Below are 19,258 nucleotides of genomic sequence, written 5' to 3' on the forward strand. Positions count from 1 at the left end.
GCAACTAGTTTGCACAACTACTTAGAGAAAATGATTTAAAAAGGACAGCCCCAAGATTAAAAAAAAAAAAAGTCCTAAAAGTTCAATTCACAGGTGTCCAAAGGTGAGCTACTCTGCTTAGCCTAAGCTGATACTATGATTTTTTTTCCCTCTGAAGATTGCTTTTTTATTTTTATTTATTTATTATTATTATTTTTTTTTTTTGCCAGTCCTGGGCTTGAGCTCAGGGCCTGAGCACTGTCCTTGGACTTTCTCAAGGCTAGAGCTCTACCACTTGAGCCTCAGCACCACTTCCGGCTTTTTTCTATGTATGTGGTACCGAGGAATCGAACCCGGGTCTTCATGCATGCTAGGCAAACACTTTAACCACTAGGCCAAACTCCCGGCCTGAAGATTGCTTTTTTAAATAAGAATTTGTATCAGCACACCGGTCTTCTAAAAAGTGTAACAAGAAGAGGCCGTGTTAATGAAAAGTCCAAGGTAAAATCTGAAGATGTAGAAGTGGAGCTGTGGCTCAAGTGATGCGTGCCAGCCTTATAGTGAACTAACCAAAGGTCACTGACAGGCCTCGAGTTTAATTCCAGATACTCCCACACATGCATGCTCACATGCACACACACCACCCCAGGCCTCCTAAACATACCATGTATTTTTATTTTTTGTTGATCCTGGGGTTTGGACTCAGGACCTGGGTGATGTCCCTGAGCTTCTTTGTTCTTGAGGCTAGTGCCTAACCACCTGAGCCACAGCACCACTTCCAGTTTATTCTGAGTTAGGCTGTTGGCATCTCATGGAATTTCCTACCCATCATCCTCAGATCAGCCTCCTAAATTGCTAGGATTACTTGTGTGGGCCAGCAGTGCCCAACTTATTTTAAATTATACTATGCAAAATAAAACAGAGCAAGATAACTAACATGTGTGAAGATTTGAATTCAGGTCTTAATGTTGCCTCCACCACCACCACCACCAAAAAAAGAAAAAAAAGAAATTTCTAGATTCTTTTTTCCTTCCTACCTTATCCTTACAGTTTATTTGGCCATTACTTTTGGGGAAGCCTTGTGTTTACCCCTACAACATGTCCACTGTGGAATGTCAGGGGCTACCTAAAAACAACAGTTCAGCCCAATTGGCCTAGATCTGTCTGACTTTTAGCTTGAACAGAACTTGGCTATGGGACTTTAGAGCTTGAAATCCTCAGGTTTGCAAAAGAGTTTTTTCATTGTTCTTTTTTTCTTCTCTTTTTCTCTTTCTTTTCTTTCTTTCTTTCCTTTCCCCAGTCTGTCCTTTTGGGGCAGGCTTCAGTTTAAAAACACCTGCCACCTGGTTTCTTTGGCATCATTGTGCAGGATCACTTGGTTGCCAAAATTTTGGTTAAGGTGGGGGAGGGGTTATTATAGCCCTGGAAGAGATGATGCCTCCTATGACGTTGCTTCACCTTCCCTGGGAAACTGCAAGGTTTGGTTAAGTGGCGGGAGTGCTTGAGCTTCCCCAACCCTGGCTTCCTCAGCTGCTTTTCCATGACCTCTGAGTGACATTCAGGCTTGGTGTGGCCTGGGTGGGCAGGCCTCACATTGAAGCAGCTCCTTTTATTCCCTTCCTAGCGGCGCAGTTCAGCTTGGAAGACCCGGTAGACTAGCTCCTATTAAATCCATCTACCTTCCCTTTCATTTCTACATTCCACTGTTTGTTTTGAGCAATGCGCCCACAACCTTGACCTTCTGAGAAATCCTTTAGCTCCTAGAGCTGATGTACAGTCCAAAGAAATGTGGTTTGACTGCTGGCAAGTGCTGAGAAGTGCTGAAGGAGTCCTGTGATGAAATGTGTGTGTGAGTGTGTGTGTGTGTGTGTGAGTGTGTGTGAGTGTGAGTGTGTGTGTGAGTGTGTGTGTGTGTGAGTGTGTGTGAGTGTGTGTGTCAGTGTGTGAGTGTGTGTGTGTGAGTGTGTGAGTGTGTGTGTGAGTGTGTGTGTGTGTGAGTGTGTGAGTGTGTGTGTGAGTGTGTGTGAGTGTGTGGGTGTGTGTGAGAGTGTGTGTGTGAGTGTGTGTGTGAGTGTGTGTGTGAGTGTGTGTGTGTGAGTGTGTGTGTGTGTGAGTGTGTGTGTGAGTGTGTGTGAGTGTGTGTGTGTGTAAATTCCCCAAGGCTATTAGTTTTCTTTTAGTTTGGAGAATTTACAAAAGGCTTATTAAATTAAGTGTTATAAGGGGACTCTGTTGTGAGAAACAGAGACGCCACCACTTAAAAAGCTGACTTGGGAGTCTTTACTGGAGAGCTAGAGGACTGATGGTCGACCTATGCCTTAAAAACCAGCTGCCCCCAACGCAGCCAGCACAAAGCTTACATAGACCAAAACCACAAAGGTGTGAGGAACTCATCCTAAGTGTTATGCAGAAACAAAACCAGACGAGGACACTGCAGATGTTAAATATGAGCAAACGATCAGGAACAAATCAAGGCCAATTGTCTAAGGGAAATAAGACTTTCCTGGAGCATAACAACTCTGGACACATTTGTAATCCAAAGAATTTCTTCTCTTACCTCTAGAATTTTTCAGAGCTATGTGGAAAGCCCCTTCCACCCAGCAAGATGGCTGTAAGGACAAGGCACATTTTTTCAAGGCATATTGCTTTGACCCAATCTCCTTACTTCAAAAGCAGGAAGCAATCAGAAGTGGGGAAAGGACCCTGTCTCTTCCCCCCTAGGACATGGAATCAAGAAGCTTAAGTGTTGGTCCTTATCTAGGATGGTTTTTGTACCTTGTAGACTAGGCTGGGCAAAATGGCTTAAACTTTCATAGCCATGTGGTCACCTGGCAATCATACTCAAGGCTAGCTCCACTTATTACTTTCTGGTGGTTAATTGGCAATAAGAGTCTCACTGACTTTCCTGCCTACTCTGGCTTTTGAACTTTGATTCTCCAATCTAAGCCTTCTGAGGAGCTAAGATTGCAATTGTGAGCCACCAGTGCTGGGCTCACCAGGCAACCTTTAAGCCAAACAGGAAACTGAGTTTGTGTTGGCTCTATAATCCTGTTTTGGTGTTCTTATTCAATAATGGAGACAATAGAATAATCTTTTTGGACATTCCATTCTAGTCAAGAAATTTCTTTTTATTCCCAAGACTAAATTGCCTTTCCAGGGCTGTTGCAATTCACTTCACTTTTCCAAGAAAGGGGTATGATAGACACTGTATTTTATTTGAAGGATTAATATATCTTTTGCTGGTCTAAAAGAAAGATTATTTAATAGTCCACCCCTAAATCATTTAGGTGTGGCTTCTCTTAAGAATGTGGGCAAAGATATAACAAATGATTGTTGTACTTAATGTACTATGTTATCTCTCATCTCCTTTGCTGTCCCTTGGGTATCTCATATTATTACAGTATCTCACTTTGTTATCTGATATATTGAATTTATTTGTATTTGGTTATTTGAAATTTGATAGGGAAGGGGGGAAAACCAAGACGGGTGGGGGGGGGTGGGGGGAGGGAAATGGGTACCAAGACATGTGAAAGGGTAACAATGTATGTGAATTAATGCACCTTCTATCTGGCAAATATCATGTAACCCCTTTTATTAATTACAATAAAAAAGAATAATAAAAAAAAAGAATGTGGGCAAAGGAGGGGAGACCAAAAGTTACTAATCCAAGAACAACCTCCAAAGGAGAGGCCACTGTTGTAGTATAACCTTTTATTCATATTTAAAATGCTTATTTAAATCTCTTAGTGGTTTCTTTTAGTCCTGTTTCTTAACTCTGGTTTATTTTTATTTTTCTAGTCTTTTTCCCCCTTTGTCATCTTGTCCTAACGATCGTGCTTTATTTCCTTCTTGAAAGACTTTAAGTCCCTTTTAATCTTAGAAGTGATTTTAGAGGGTTACCGACTCATGACTGCTTCCTGCTAAGAAGAGAGATCAAAGAGCTACTCCTCTACTTTATGTAACAGATAGCTTGCAAGTTCAGTGACAGGAAATTCAGAGGCAGGCTGCCAGGATCAAGACAAAAAGACATCAAGAAGAACACTGTGACTAGTTACTGTAAAAAAATATAATGTAGGGGGCCGGGAGTGTGGCCTAGTGGTAGAGTGCTTGCCTAGCATGCACAAAGACCCGGGCTCGATTCCTCGGTACCACATACATAGAAAAAAAGATACTGTTATTGTTATTGTTAAGGTGTTGTACAGTGATTACCATTTGATAAGTCAGGTAATGAGTACGTTTCTTCTTGGATACCATCCCTTCCTTTGCTTTCCTACAATTTCCCCACCACATCCCTGCCCACAAGTTGCACAGTTCATTTTCCACATAGCATATAACGAGTACCGTGACTGTATCTGTTCACCCTTCCTCCCTCCATTTCAGTGCTATCCCTCCCCCCGCAATAAAAAGGCAAAAAAAAACCAACCCCAAGGCAAAAATAAACAACAAAAGCCCGAGCATTTTCATTTCTTGGAATTCATTTCAATAAATAGTATTTCAAATGTCCAGAGTGCCTTTGGGTTCAGCCTCTAGTGATGGGAAAACTGGGGGAAAGCAAAGGAAGGGATGACATCCAAGAAGAAATGTACTCCTTACCTAGAGGGTTCTATAAGTTATATAAGTTATCATGTCCAGTTGTATTTTAGATCTAGCTTCTAAATATGAGAGAAAAATGCAACATTTGTCTTTCTGAGCTTGGCTTTCCTTGCTTACAGGATGTGTTCTAGGTCCATTTATTTCCCTACAAATGACATAATATTCTTTCTAGTGGATGAGTAAAATTTCACTGTATGTATGTACTGCATTTTTTAAATCTACTTATCGACTGTAGGCATCTGGGCTATTTCCATAACTTGGCTGTTTTGAGTAGTGCTGCAATAAATATGGACGTGCAGTGTCTTTACCGTACACTGATTTGTGGTGATCTAGGTAAATGCCTAGGAGTGGTAAGGCTGGGTCATAGGGAAGTTCTACGCTTAGTATTTTGAGGAGTCTCCACAGTGTTTGTACTAGTTTACATTCCCACCAACCAAGTAATAGGGTTCCTACCCAACTTTGTTGTTGTTCGAAATATTGATGATGGCCAATCTAACAGGGGTAAGATGGAATCTCAAAGTTGTTTTTTTCATTTTTGTTTTTGCCAGTCCTGGGGCTTAAACTCAGGGCCCTAGCACTGTCCTTGGGCTTTTTCAAGGTTAGAGCTCTACCACTTGAGCCACAGCACCACTTCCGGCTTTTTCTATGGATGTCATACTAAGGAATGGAACCCGGGTCTTCATGCATGCTAGGCAATCACTCTACCGCTAGGCCAAACTCCCAGCCCTCAAAGTTGTTTTTTTTTTTTTATATATATATCCTTTATAGCCATGTATGATAAGAATTTTCTCATGTGTTTATTTGCCATTCTTACCTCTTCTTCTGAGAAGTTTCTCTTTAACTCTCCTGACCATTTTAACAACTAGTTTATTAGTAAATAGATGGTTCTATTTCTGGGTCTTCTAGTCTGTTCTATTGATCTTTAGGCCTGTTTTTGTGTCAGTACCAACCTTTTTGTTATTATAGCTCTGTAGTAGAAGTTGAGGTCTGGGATTGTGATAATACCAGCATTGCTTTTTTTCCCCCTCCTAAATTTGTGGAAGGAATATTCTTTACTGATGACTACAAATCCTACCCCAGTGCATGCCAATTTGCAATCAAGAACTCTTAGAGTTCTGAGAGTTCTCACAATATTGACTTCAAATCTGTCATGGCTTTTTGGAGCTGAGGTCTCAGTATGATAAATTAATTTACCAAGGCAGGAGGATAGAAGAAACGAAGCTTTATCAGGCTGCTAGTGAGTGCCTGAGGGGGCGGTAGCACTAACACAGCGTTTGCCATGGGGTTTTATGGGAGCTTTGGTCAAGCCTTTTTTTTTTTCTGGCCGTGGGGCTTGAACTCGGGGCCTGAGAACTTTCCCTGAGCTCTTTAGCTCAAGGCTAGCACTCTACCACTTTGAGCCACAGTGCCACTTCCAGTTTTTGAGTGGTTAATTGGAGATAACAGTCTCACAGGGACTTTTCTGCCCAGGCTGGCTTTGAACCTTGATCCTCAGATCTCAGCCTCCTGAGTAGCTAGGATTACAGGCATGAGTCATCAGTGCCCAGCATGGTCAGGCTACTTTAAAAAAAATTGTTTGTTATGAAATAGGCTTCCTTTGATTGTTCTGTTTCATAGAACTTATTGATTAGCTGTCTCTTTCTTCTACCATGGCTTAAATTTCTGTTACCTGGAATGGCTATCTAATTCAGCTGTCCCTATCCTGGCCTTGATTCACTTCCTCATTCCACCTGGACTTTGGTATTTCTCTGTCCACTATGTCAGCTTTAAGGGGGCTGCCTCCACACCCATGTCTGACAGAACAATGAAACTAATAAAACCTGATTTTGGTGGACAAAGGTTTCATCTTCTTGTAACTGCTTTGAACTGAGTTAGGGTCATAGAGACCCTTGTTCATGAATTTGTTGTCTGGAAAAAGATTACAAGTAGTCCTTGGGGACTCAGCAGGATCAAATAGAATATCTGAGTGAGTGTACAAATGCCATGTCTAGGGGGTCATGAGGTACAAGAGGGCCACTAGGTGAAGCTGCATTGTGACACCATTTATAACTTCCAACACCAATGGAGATGTCCTGCAGGCTTACAGTGGGAGCTGGAAATCTGTGAGTGTCTGGGTGGAGGTACCTGTCTTAATACTAGAGATGTAGCCAGGCGAAGTGGTGAGCTCACACCTGTGATCCTAGCTACTCTGGAGGCTGTGACCTGAGGATGGAGGTTCAAAGCCAGCACAGGCACAAAAGGACCTGAGACTCTTATCTCCAATTAAAGTCTAGAAAATGGGACGTGTGTGGGACTTGGCTCAAGGTAGGGTGGCAGCCTTGAGATGAAGAGCTCAGGGACAACATCCAGGACAAGTTCAAGCTCCATGACTTCCCCCCTCCCCACAAAAACACTAGAGATATAAATTCAGGGGGAGAAAAATACCTGGAAGTTTTACTGCTGTAAGGGTAGTTGAAAGTTGGACCCTGGGCCCCGGAGTTTGGCCTAGGGGTAGAGTGCTTGCCTAGCATGCACGAAGACCTGGGTTCAATTTCTTGGTACCACATACACAGAAAAAATCCGGAAGTGGTGCTGAGGCTCAAGTGGTAGAGCTCTAGTCTTGAGAAAGTCCAAGGACAGTGCTCAGGCCCTGAGCTCAAGCACAGGACTGGCAAAAAAAAAAAAAAAAAAAAAAAAATTGGATCCCGTGCTATCCATGTCCTGGACCCTAAGTCTGCCTCCTACCTTGCATAAAACAGCTTCACTCAGGAGTGGGAAGGGGCAATAAGGCAGTACCAGCAAATAAAGACAATGGCCCTAGTGAACAGAAAAATGGGGACAGAAAAGCAATCCCTCCCGTCCCCCCCGGGGGGGTGTCCATCTATTCTCGTGAGGAAAATCTGGGTCTGAAAAGTGGGTCCAGAAAAGGGAATTGGGACAGAATATGAAGCCCCAGAATCTATCAAGGAGGTGATTTTATCTTCTGCCAATTTATGTTTGCCTGGCGTTCTTCCATACGGTAAGAACGTAAGAGTCTGTAGAGTCCCTGGGTTCTGTCAGCTGTGGGTTGCCTCCCCAATATGTTGGTTTATTACAGTCCAAAACTGGGTTAAGGGCATCTATCTGCTATCAGATGGGGCCAGACCATCTGTGGGGTCCTGGACTTCAGATGGCCTCTCCTGGTAGGCAGTGTCCTCCTGCCTGCAGTCTGTACAGTAGGGGGATGCAGAGCGGCAGTTGTGCCCAAAATGTTCCAGCTGCCACAATTATAGTGGGCCAAGGAGCATTGCTAGACAGTCTGTGGTGGTGGCAGCCTATAATCAACCCAACTAGGGCGACAGTCCTAAGGGCTCCCCAGGAGGGGATGGGGTTGTGCCTAAGTGCAGAACCCTTTTTCATTCAGTTGACAACTACTGGCTTAAGACACAGCTTTTTAGACCAGTGAGGGACAATCCTCAGAAAGCCATTGGTCACATTCCAAGCAATTCAAGCAAGGGAGCAGCTACCTAGAGCACTCTGAAGGATTGGTCCATGGTGGAGGGCATCTGTAAAGGTAAATGTCCCTTCAGATTAATATAATCGGTGCTGCACATTACCTGTGTATAAGTAACTTATTTCTCTGGTCTGATTTTTCTAAACATATGCTACTTTCTCCCCAGTATTTGGGGTTGTTTGCTATAGAAAACACAGAAATATTGTAAGTACAAAAAGTAATATAAATGCCTCACTTGGAACGGTCCAGAAATATGTTGATATTTGTTATTTTTTGTTTTACTTTTGTTATATATATCTATCTATATAGATAGATATAGATATATAGATATTTATATATAGATAGATAGATATTTTGGGAGTATATAAAGCAAATCCACTCAGGCAATATTTCATTTGTATTTCCTAATACATAAGGAGTAAGACTTAAATAGACTGACAATTACCTCATGGTTCACAAAGGTTATCATTCTGCATTGACCTTTTTTTCAGATGGTCTCAAATTTCTCTGGAGTTGGTTACTAACATTTGGAAAGCAACTTCTCCACTCCCTGTCCCTCTTCCTGCAGGCTAACTGTCCACCAGACTGTACACCCTACAGGATGCACAACTTTCCTTTCAATACCTTGTTATCTCATACTGATATCTCTTACCTTATAGCCATGCTTAAATGGTTACATGGGATTCTTATAATGATAGACGTTAAATGTTTGATTTTTTTTGTAGTACTTTAGGTTTGAACTCAGGTTTTCACACTTGTTAGACATATTGCCTGAGCCATACCTCCAGCCTTAGACTATTTATTATACTATTTCCAGTGATAAATACTGCTACAGTTGACATTATTTCCCAAGAATGGGATTCTGAGTGTGAAATTCTTGGAACTAAAAAAGTTAACCTCTTTCATTCTTCTTGCCTTTCTTCCTTCCTCCCTGACTTCCTTCTTTATTCTCTTCTTTCTTTGCTTACTTGCAGTACAGAGGACTTAAGTATAGTACTCAAGTTCTCTACCATTTGAGCTAGGCTCGGTTTTCTTAACTGTCTTACAGCTAATTTTTCTCTTTTTTATTGCAATTATTTTTTTTTTGCCAGTCCTGGGTTTGAGCTCAGGGCATGAACCCTGCCCTTGGACTTTCTCAAGGCCAGAGCTCTACCACTTGAGCCTCAGCACCACTTCCAGCTTTTTTCTATGTATGTGGTACCAAGGAATTGAACCCGGGTCTTGGTGCATGCTAGGCAAGCACTCTACCCCTAGGCCAAACTCCCGGCCCCTTTTATTGCAATTATAAAGGTGACATGCAGAGGGATAACAATGTCATAAGTCAGATAATGAGCTCATTTCTTTTTAGACAATGTCATCTTATTCTTCACCCTCTCCCTATTTTTCTCTCTCGTCTCCACCTACAAATTGTTTAGTTCATTTTCAACATAGTGTCTAGTGAACACAACTGCATTTTCAGCCTTTGTCTTTCCATTTCTGTGTCCCCTTACCCTCCCAAAGACAAATAAATGAGCAAACAAGACAAAAGAGAAAACAAGAATAGCAACAAAGAAAAAAGCCTCATTTCTATTCCCTTAATATTCATCTTAATATATATATATATAATTGTATATGATAAACTGCACATAGTCATTGGGCCTTTGTATTCATCTCCTAAGAATATTCTCCTTTGGGGCCAGGAGTTTGGCCTAGTGGTTAAAGTGCTTGCCTAGCATGCATGAAGACCCAGGTTCGATTCCTCTGTACCCCATACATAGAAAAAGGCCGGAAGCGGTGCTGAGGCTCAAGTGGTAGAGCTCTAGCCTTGAGAAAGTCCAAGGACAGTGCTCAGGCCCTGAGCCCAAGCCCAGGACTTGCCAAAAAAAAAAAAAAAAGAATATTCTCCTTTGGTCTCACTGTGTGAATGTCTATAGTCCTGTATAATTTACCATATTCTGCTGTATATTAGATCTAGCTTCTTCATATGAGCGAAAACATGTGCCATTTGTTGCTATGAGCTTGGTTTAATATGCTTCATTCTAGGTCCATCCATTTCCCTGCAAGTGACATAATATTATTCCTTCTCATGGCTGTGTAAAATTCTACTGTGTATAGGTACCACATTCTTTGGATTCACTCATCTACTGTAGGGTATCTGAGCTGTTTCCCCAGCTTGACTATTGTGAATAGTGCAGCAATAAACATGGATATACAAATGTCTTTACTGTATCCTGGCTTGTGAGGTTTTGGGTAGATGCCAGGAGTGGTAGGGTTGTAGGTAAGATCTATATTCAGTTTTTTTGTTGTTGTTGTTGCCAGTCCTGGGCTTGGGCTCAGGGCCTGAGCACTGTCCTTGGACTTTCTCAAGGCTAGAGCTCTACCACTTGAGCCTCAGCACCACTTCCAGCTTTTTTCTATGTATGTGGTACCGAGGAATCGAACTGGGTATTCGTGCGTGCTAGGCAAGCACTTTACCACTAGGCCAAACTCCTGGCCCCTATATTCAGTTTTTTGAGGAACCTCCAGACTGCTGTTCAGAGTGATTGTACTAGTTTACATTCCTACCAACCATGCAGTAGTGTTCCTTTTTCCCACTTCCCCACTGTCATTTGTTGTTTCTGGAATCCATGATGGAAGCCAACCTAAGTGGGATGAGGTGGAGTCTCAGAGTTGTTTTGATTTGCATTTCCTTTATGGTGATGGACAATGAGCATGTCCTCGTGTGTTACTTTGCCATTCTTATCTCTTCTTCTGAGAGGTCTCTCCTCTCAGGTTAAGTAGCTTTGGGGGGGATTAATTTTTTGTATTTTTTGGACATTAGGCCTTTGTGGAATGTATTGCTGGTAAAGATATTCCTCCGATCTGTTGACTGTCCTTCTAGTTTAGTAACTATGTCCTTTGCTGTGCAGAAACTTTTTATTTCGATGTAATCCCCTTTGTCAAGTCTCTCTCCAATCTTCTTATAGTTAAATTTTAATAGCACACAAATTAACTCTTTTTTTCTGCCAGCTTTCAGATATAAAGAGGGCATCTTCATGATTCCATTTATCATTGCAGGTTCACATTTTCATGCTAAAATTCTCACTGGGTCAACTGTAGCTTCACATAAGTTGTAAGAAAGACCCCACTGTGACCACTGGTAACCTCTGCCAGGTTTCTTCCAATCCTAACTTTAGCAAAACTAAGGTGCAGTATTACAATCCGTATATCCCCATTGGTGCGGTATACTTGTATTCAGATCTACCCATTTTACCTGTGCTCACTTGTGTGTGTTAAGTTCTGTACACTTGCAGCCCCTGTGATTTGTAGTTTTGCTGTATCAGCCAAAATGGAGTATTTCCAACATCCCAGGAGCCACCACGCTGCCTCAGCTCCCACTCACCTTCATCTCTTCAGTTTTAAAGTCTCTTGATACATATTTCAAATTGTGTCCTGGTAAAGCATCATTAATTCACACTACATTATCAATGTTAGGTATGATTCTTCTAAAAATATATATTGTAATACATAAAATAAATTAGTAGGTAGATTATATTACCACTCTCTGGTGTTATGTTAAAATCCCCCTTTCTATATCTATTATCACATTTGGTTTCAAAGCATGTTGAATATATTTTCCTATAAAAAAACTTTTTGCCAGGCAACTAGTGGCTTACATTTGTAATCCTAGCGACTCAGAAGGCTGAGATCTGAGGACTACAATTTGAAGCCAGTCCAGGCAGAAAAGTCTTTGAGACTCATCTCCAGTAAACTACACAGAGAAAGCTAGAAGTGGTTCTGTGGTTCAAGTGGCAGAGTGCTAGCCTTGAGCACTGCTAGGCTCAGGGACAGCACCCAGGTTCTGAGTTCAAGCCTCAGGTTTGCTCCCCTCCACATCCCCCATGCCCCCCCCCAAAAAAAAAGAGAAAAAGAAAGAAAAGAAACTTGGCAAAAACCTCCACATTTTTTTTATGTCTCTGCTTTTCCAATATTTGAAAACATTGTTTTCAGCAAAAATCAAATCACTAAAACTGCCAAATGCAATAGCATACAGATTTCTGTCCTTAAACAAGCTGGCATAGTTTGTGGAAACAGCATTTGTGGGGCTGAACAACAAATGAATCAGGCTTCCTACATGCTAAACATCATAGTCTCTTCTACTGATGGTCTCTTCCACCCCCCTCCAACCCAATATGATTTCCTTAATGGGGTTTTCTTCCTACAGGCTGGCTGGGAGACTTTGGCTAAAGTGAACAGGGATGTTTATCTGAAGCTAAGGCTATTTCTTCTCCAAATACTTTAATGAAAAGGTAATGTAATTTTCTTCATGTGGTGATCAGCTCTGGGAGGAGGGGCCCCTCCGTTTCTGTCTCTGGAAAGGGGGTCTATACTTTCTGCTTCCTGAGAGAAGATGAGCTCCTTGGTGGGGTGTGGAGCAAAAGCAGTATGGCTCCATCAGTGTTGAGAGCCATTGATTCTGTTGGAGACAGAGTGTGGCTCATGTTAGAGATGAAGAGGTCGTGACTTTCAGTGTAGAGGATGAAGTTAGATCAAGGAGATGTAAACTGCAGTGTGAGGTATGTGGTAGCTGGCATCGTGGGTTGGGAGGAAGGGTGTTTAGACAAATACAGCACAAGCATGTGAGGCCTTAGGGTTAAGCCTCAGTACTGGCACATAAAAAGTGTAATTTAGGATAAATAGGTTCCTAGTTAGCCTGAATGAATTAATACACGTGATGAATGAATGTAGTAGAATTTATTTATTTATTTATTTATTTATTTATTTATTTATTTTTGCCAGTTCTGGGTTTAAGCTCAAGGCCTGAGCACTGTCCTTGGATTTTTCTCAAGGCTAGAGCTCTACCACTTGAGCCTCAGCACCACTTCTGGATTTTTCTAAGTATGTGGTACCAAGGAATCGAACCCGGGTCTTCGTGCATGCTAGGCAAACACACTACCACTAGGCCAAACTCCCAGCCCCTGTAGTAGAATTTATATCATATAGTAATGCACACTTTGGATCTAGAAATCCAAATATGGAGAAAGCCCCATATATGGAGAATAGACAAAGACCAGATTCTATAGGTTTATGTATATATATATATATATATATATATATATATATATATATACCATTAAAAACCATAATGTTGGCTGGGGGCACTGGTGGCTCATGTCTGTAATCCTAGCTATTCAGGCTAAGATCTGAAGATCATGGTTCAAAGCCAGAGTGGGTAGGAAGGTCAGTGAGACTCATCTCCAATTAGCCACCAGAAAACCAGAAGTGGTGCTATGGATCAAAGTGAGTGCTAGCTTTGAGAGAAAAAGCTTAAGGGCAGTACCCAGAACCTGAGTTCAAGCTTCACAACCCAAATGAAAAGGTAGGAAAGGAACAAGCAAACTAGAGCTAAACCCAAAGCATGTGCAATGATCATAAGGTGTTTGGGTTGTGATTTCTGGGGTCCTTCACTTAGAGGTAGATGTGGCTCCACTGTCTCTCTTGGGGACTGAAAGCTATGGAGTTCTTGGCTTCTCTTTTGCTTCAGAGTCTGGAGTGGAAATACTAGGAGGAATCTGCTCAGTGATAAAGGGTTCTAGAAGCAGTCAGAATGAGCAGTGCAGAGCTGTCTGCCTCACCCTTTTCTTCTGATTTTTCTTCCTTGGGATCAGAAGCAAATGATCCACACTGTACCTGCTATAAGCCACCCTGAAGAATTATGTCCCAGAGAGAGGTCAGACCCGTTCCTGTGATTCTGAGCAGAATCTCATCTCTAGAGAAACATCTTGCCGCGCAACGCGCCTTGTAGGTGTGAAATTGCCTTGGTAATTAGCAGTATTCTATGTTTAGGGAAGATCATTATTGGATACCTAGAAATTCTGATTGTTTTGTTACACGGAGTTCCTCGAATAAAGCTTTCAAATGTACAGAAAAGACAAAGGAGGAGGAGGAGGAGGAGGAGGAGGAAAGACACCCACAGACACCACTTCTATCTGTGGCAAGGGATATTTACATAATCATCATGTAAATTCTGATTCCTAGATTAGCTGAAACTGAGGGGGAGATGTCATGAGGGGCATTTTCATCTGCCATAACATTTAACACTGATTCAACTAAGATAGAGCCATTGAAGCACATTTTTAACGAAGTAACTATCAGAAAAACTTAAAAGATTTAGGAGCTGGGAGCGTGACCTAGTGGTAGAGTGCTTGCCTAGCATGCACAAAGACCTGGGTTCAAGTCCTTGGTACCATATACATAGAAAAAGCCGGAAATGGTGCTGTGGCTCAAGTGGTAGAGCTCTAGCCTTGAGAAGCTCAAGGACAGTGGCTCTGAGTTCAAGCCCCAGGACTAGCAAAAAAAGTTATATGTGATAGTCTCTTTCAGGGAGAAGATGAGTGAAGTAAGACAAAGGACTTGATTAAATTAGAAGTTCTCTGAGCCAGCACTAATCTCACCCCTGCAATCCTAGCCACCCAGGATGAGGCTGAGATGTGAGGATTGCAGTTTAAAGCCAGCCTAGGAAGAAAAGTCAGTGAGACTGTTATTTCCAATGAGCCAATACAAAGCTAGAAGAAAAAGAGTGGCTCAAGTGGTAGGGTGCCAGCCTTGCGTGGAAAAGCCAAGGCAGAGTATCAAGCTCCACTCCTGTTATAAAAAAATTAGAAACAAGGGCCAGGAGTTTGGCCTAGTGGTAGAGTGCTTGCCTCGCATGCACAAAGACCCGAGTTTGATTCCTTGGTACCACATACATAGCAAAAAGCCAGAAGTGGTGCTGTGGCTCAAGTGGTAGAGCTCTAGCCCTGAAAAAGACCAAGGTCAGTGCTTATGCCCTGCGGTCAAGACCCAGGACTGGCAAAAAAAAAAAATTAGAAACCCTCAGTCTGCTGATATTTGGTATCTTAAAAAGTGAGGTGACTGCACTAATTTTGTCAGAATTTTAAAAGCCTATGTATACTTTTATCTGCGGATGTGGATGAGCGGTGGCATGAAGGGAAGTCTGGCCTGCGCCGGCTGCTGGTAGCATTGTTGAGTGTTCCAGGGAGCCTGGCGACTGGGGAAAGGGTCCAATGAGTTCCTAAATGCAGGAAAGGAATTATCGCTCTCATCCCATCTGGCCTAACAGTTTGCATCTTTATTTCTCTGTAACTCACAGGCCTTGGATATGCTAGCTCAGGATTAGAAAACTTTTCCTGGAAAGTGGCAGTAGTAAATATTTTAGGCTTTGCAGATGACACATTCCCTGCCATCACCATTCGTCTCTGCCATTATAGAGTTGTGAAATCAACCAAAGCAGAGTATGCAAATGAATGAGTCTAAGCGGATTCCAGGATAGTTTTATTTCTGGACACTGTGACATTTGAATTTCATCTAATGTTTATGTGACATGAAGTATTGTTTTCTCGTTTATTAAAAATGTAAACAAAGCCTTTATTTGTTCATAGGCCACATAGAAGCAGATGGTGAGGAGGATTTGGCCAGCAGGCCGCCAGGACTGGTGGATGCTTGTTCTGGATCTAACCCATTTGTGTGGTTCCCTCTCATGCATTGCAAAGAACTTCAGCCATCTGGGCCGCTAGATAATTTATACAGAGTAGGTATACATCATTTCCTCCGGCATTCACAGTTGTGGCAATTGCATCTTAGAGGGTTTTGAGTTCCTAATGACTATAAAGAATTCCATTTCTTGTTCCTCCCTGTTTCCTTCCTCTGCTCTGTTCTCACATCCAGGAAGTCATATCCCAATGTATACTTCATTGCTAGAAGTTTACTATAGAAACTTCTGTATTTCTGAGAAATAGTACAGGCAGTCTTAGATGTAGAGACTTGATCTGTCCTTGTTCCAGGAGCACAGGAATGGGTCTCTTGGCTATGAAAGCTACCTGAAGCGTTGAGCATAAAGGAAACTTGTTAGATGTCAGGATTTTTCTCTTCTCACTCAGGTGAGCAGGCCAGGTCAGTAGTGGGAATGAGGTCTCACTTAGCCCATTAAACTGCAGAGCTTTTGTATGGCAAAGGACATAGCTAGTAAACTAATTAGGAAGCCTACAGAGTGGGAGAAGATCTTCACCAACCATACAACAGACAAAGGCCTCATATCTAAAATATATCAACAGCTCAAAAAATTGAATCACTCCAAAACTAATCTCCAAAGTAACAACCATCCCATTAAAAGATGGGCCAAAGACTTAAAGAGAGTCTTCTCTGAAGAAGAAACAAAAATGGCCTATAGACACAGGAAGAAATGCTCAACATCTCTGTCATAAAAGAAATGCAAATCAAAACAACTCTAAGATTCCACCTCACTCCAGTTAGAATGGCCAGGATCAGGAAAATGAATAATAACAGATGCTGGAGGGGATGTGGCCAGGAGGGATCACTACTACACTGTTGGTGGGAGTGCAAACTCGTTCAACCACTATGGAAAGCAGTATGGCAGTGCCTCAAAACGCTAAACATAGAGCTACTCTATGACCCAGCAATTCCACTACTTGGCATTTACCCAACCATCCAGAAACTAGGGCATACTAAATCCACTAGCACAACAATGTTCATCGCAGCATTATTCACCATAGCAAAGATATGGAACCAACCTAGATGTCCCTCAGTTGATGAGTGGATCAACAAGATGTGGTATTTGTACACAATGGAATTCTATGCTACTGTCAGAAAGAATGACATCGCCCCATTTGTTAGGAAATGGAAAGACTTAGAAAAAATCATATTAAGTGAAGTAAGCCAGACTCAAAGGAACTTAGGTTCAATGGTTTCCCTCATTTGTCATAATCAGTAGAAACCTTGGGCTCTACTAGCAGAGATTTGCAATAGAGCAAAACCTTGATACATAAGGCCATATAGTATGAAGCTAATTGAAAGGACCTCTAGGATATAGAAACAAAAGCCATATAATGAATGATTGTTGTCCTTAAGGTACTATGTTATCTCTCATTTCTTTTGCTGTCCCTTGGTTATCTCATTTTGTTACAGTATCTCACTTTGTTATCTGATCTATCGGATATATTTGTATTTGGGGGGGTTGGAGGGGAGGTTAATGGGGACCAAGACATGTGAAAGGGTATCAATGTATGTGAATTAATGCACATTCTATCTGGCGAATATAATGTAACCCTTTTATTAATTACAATAAAAAATATCAAAAAAAAAAAGAAAACTGTCACTAGTTTTCTTCCCTAACATGGCTTTGTGAACCCTTTAGCTGTGTTGCCTGTGGAAAAATAAAGATTAGTGAGATCACTTTCTCCTTAAGTTCAGGAAGGATGCATGTAATTTAAGTAAACATTTAAAGCACATTAGATAAGGGGTTCTAATAAATATATGAATCCCACAATGAAGAGAGGAATTGAGAAGATAAGCAGCAGTCAGTTCACAAAGAACTTGAGCTGGGCACAGTGGCTCACACTTGTAATCCTAGCTACTCAGGAAGCCGAGATCTGAGGATCATGGTTCAAAGCCAGCCCAGGCACTAAAAAGTCCGTGACACTCTTATCTCCAATTAACCACCAGAAAAACCAAAAGTGGTGCTGTGGCTCAAGGGGTAGAGTGGTAGCCTTGAGCTGAAGAGCTCCAGGACAGCGCCCAGGCCCAAAGTTTAAGTCCCATAGCCAACAACAACAACAAAAAAAGAACTTGTAAACACCATGCCCAGGAATGGACTTGGCCCTGTGGAAAGCCAGTGGCAGGATTTTAAATAGATGCATATGGTTTGTACTTGGAGTTGGAGAATGGACAGCTTAGGGACTATTAATTACATTAATTCAGGTAGGATAATGAAGCTCAGATTAGGTGCTTGGCAGTGGAGCTTGGGAAGAGAGGACAGCAGGGAGATTTAAAAGCTGAAAACTGAAGAGCTTGTCCACATCTGGTGAGGACTAGTCAGGAACAGTCTGGGTTTGGGGAGCCGGGGTTCAGTGTCTAGTAACCACAGAAGCCCTGATGACTGAGGTAATGGTAGAAAGCAGTGGGTGTCTGGGAGGAGCTGGGAACTGTAGGTAGTGGAGCTTCAGCTTGCTGGGGAACACGGATGCTTAGGAGAGGGATGGGCTAGAAGCAGAGATCTGAATGTCAACAGCAAAGCAGTGGCTGCTTAATGTGTGGTCAGCTGGGAAGAAGATGAAAATGAGGAGACTCTTGGAAAGATGGCTCTCTGCAAGCAGGCATAAGCAATCAGTGAGAGACAGACATGCCCAGTGTCAAAGGTAGGCTCTCAGAAAAAGAAGATCTGAGAGAGTGCACATGGGATGGGTGAATATATGTGCATTTATTTTAGTAATATTGAGAGTTGACTTAAATAGCCAAATGTCCAGGCAGTTTACAAGACACTCAGACTACTTATTATAGTAGCTCGAACTGAGACATTCTCCGTTTTTGGTTTTGGTTTTGCCACCAGTGACATGTTCGGGGTCACCTAGCTGTCACGGGGAGGGCCTGAGACTGTTTACAACACTTACAAAGCCTTGGTCCGAAGGGAGGGTGACCTGGTAAAGGACACACTGGATCAGAACAAGTTCAAGGAGCTTGTGTTCATTGCTTAAACTTCATCAGGTTTACCTTATTTAACTTGCTTGAGACTTGCTTAGTAACTCCCCATTGTTCTTCCTCTACCTCTAGCAACTGCCATCGCATTTAAATTCAATATATTTGACTGGTTTAGTGTCTTATATAAGCAAACCATTATTAGAATGTCCTCAAGGTTCATGTTTTGTTACATGCTACGAAATTTCCTTACTTTTTTTCTTTTAAGCTTTTCTTATTCATAAGGAAATGGAAAGACTTGGAAGAAAATCATATTAAGTGAAGTAAGCCAGACCCAAAGGAACACAGGCCCCATGATTTCCCTCATTTGGAATAATTAGTATGCATCTGGGATTTTCCTAGTAGAGGAGCTCAGTAGCTCAAAAACCATGTGCATATGGCCATATAGGATGAGGCTAAGCAAAACGAACGCTAGGATATGGAAACAAGACATTTATCTTTGTGGCTGTTGTTTTTAATATGTAAAGTTGTTTCTTTACTCTTTTTTTTCCTTTGTTTTATCCCCTGTTGTTGCTGTATCTTAATCCCTGGTGCATTGTATATACATTTGTTTATTTGAATCAGGGAAGGGAGGGGGAAAAACAAGATGAGGAGACAAAGAACAAAGGGTGAACCAATGTAACAGCGACATTTACAGACAATATGTTAGAAACCAACTTTATAACTTGGGAGGGGGTTGGGGAGAGAAGGTGGGAGAAAACCATG

Source organism: Megascapheus bottae, chromosome 14, assembly GCF_031878675.1.
Source record: "Megascapheus bottae isolate mThoBot1 chromosome 14, mThoBot2.hap1, whole genome shotgun sequence".
Lineage (NCBI taxonomy): Eukaryota > Metazoa > Chordata > Mammalia > Rodentia > Geomyidae > Megascapheus > Megascapheus bottae.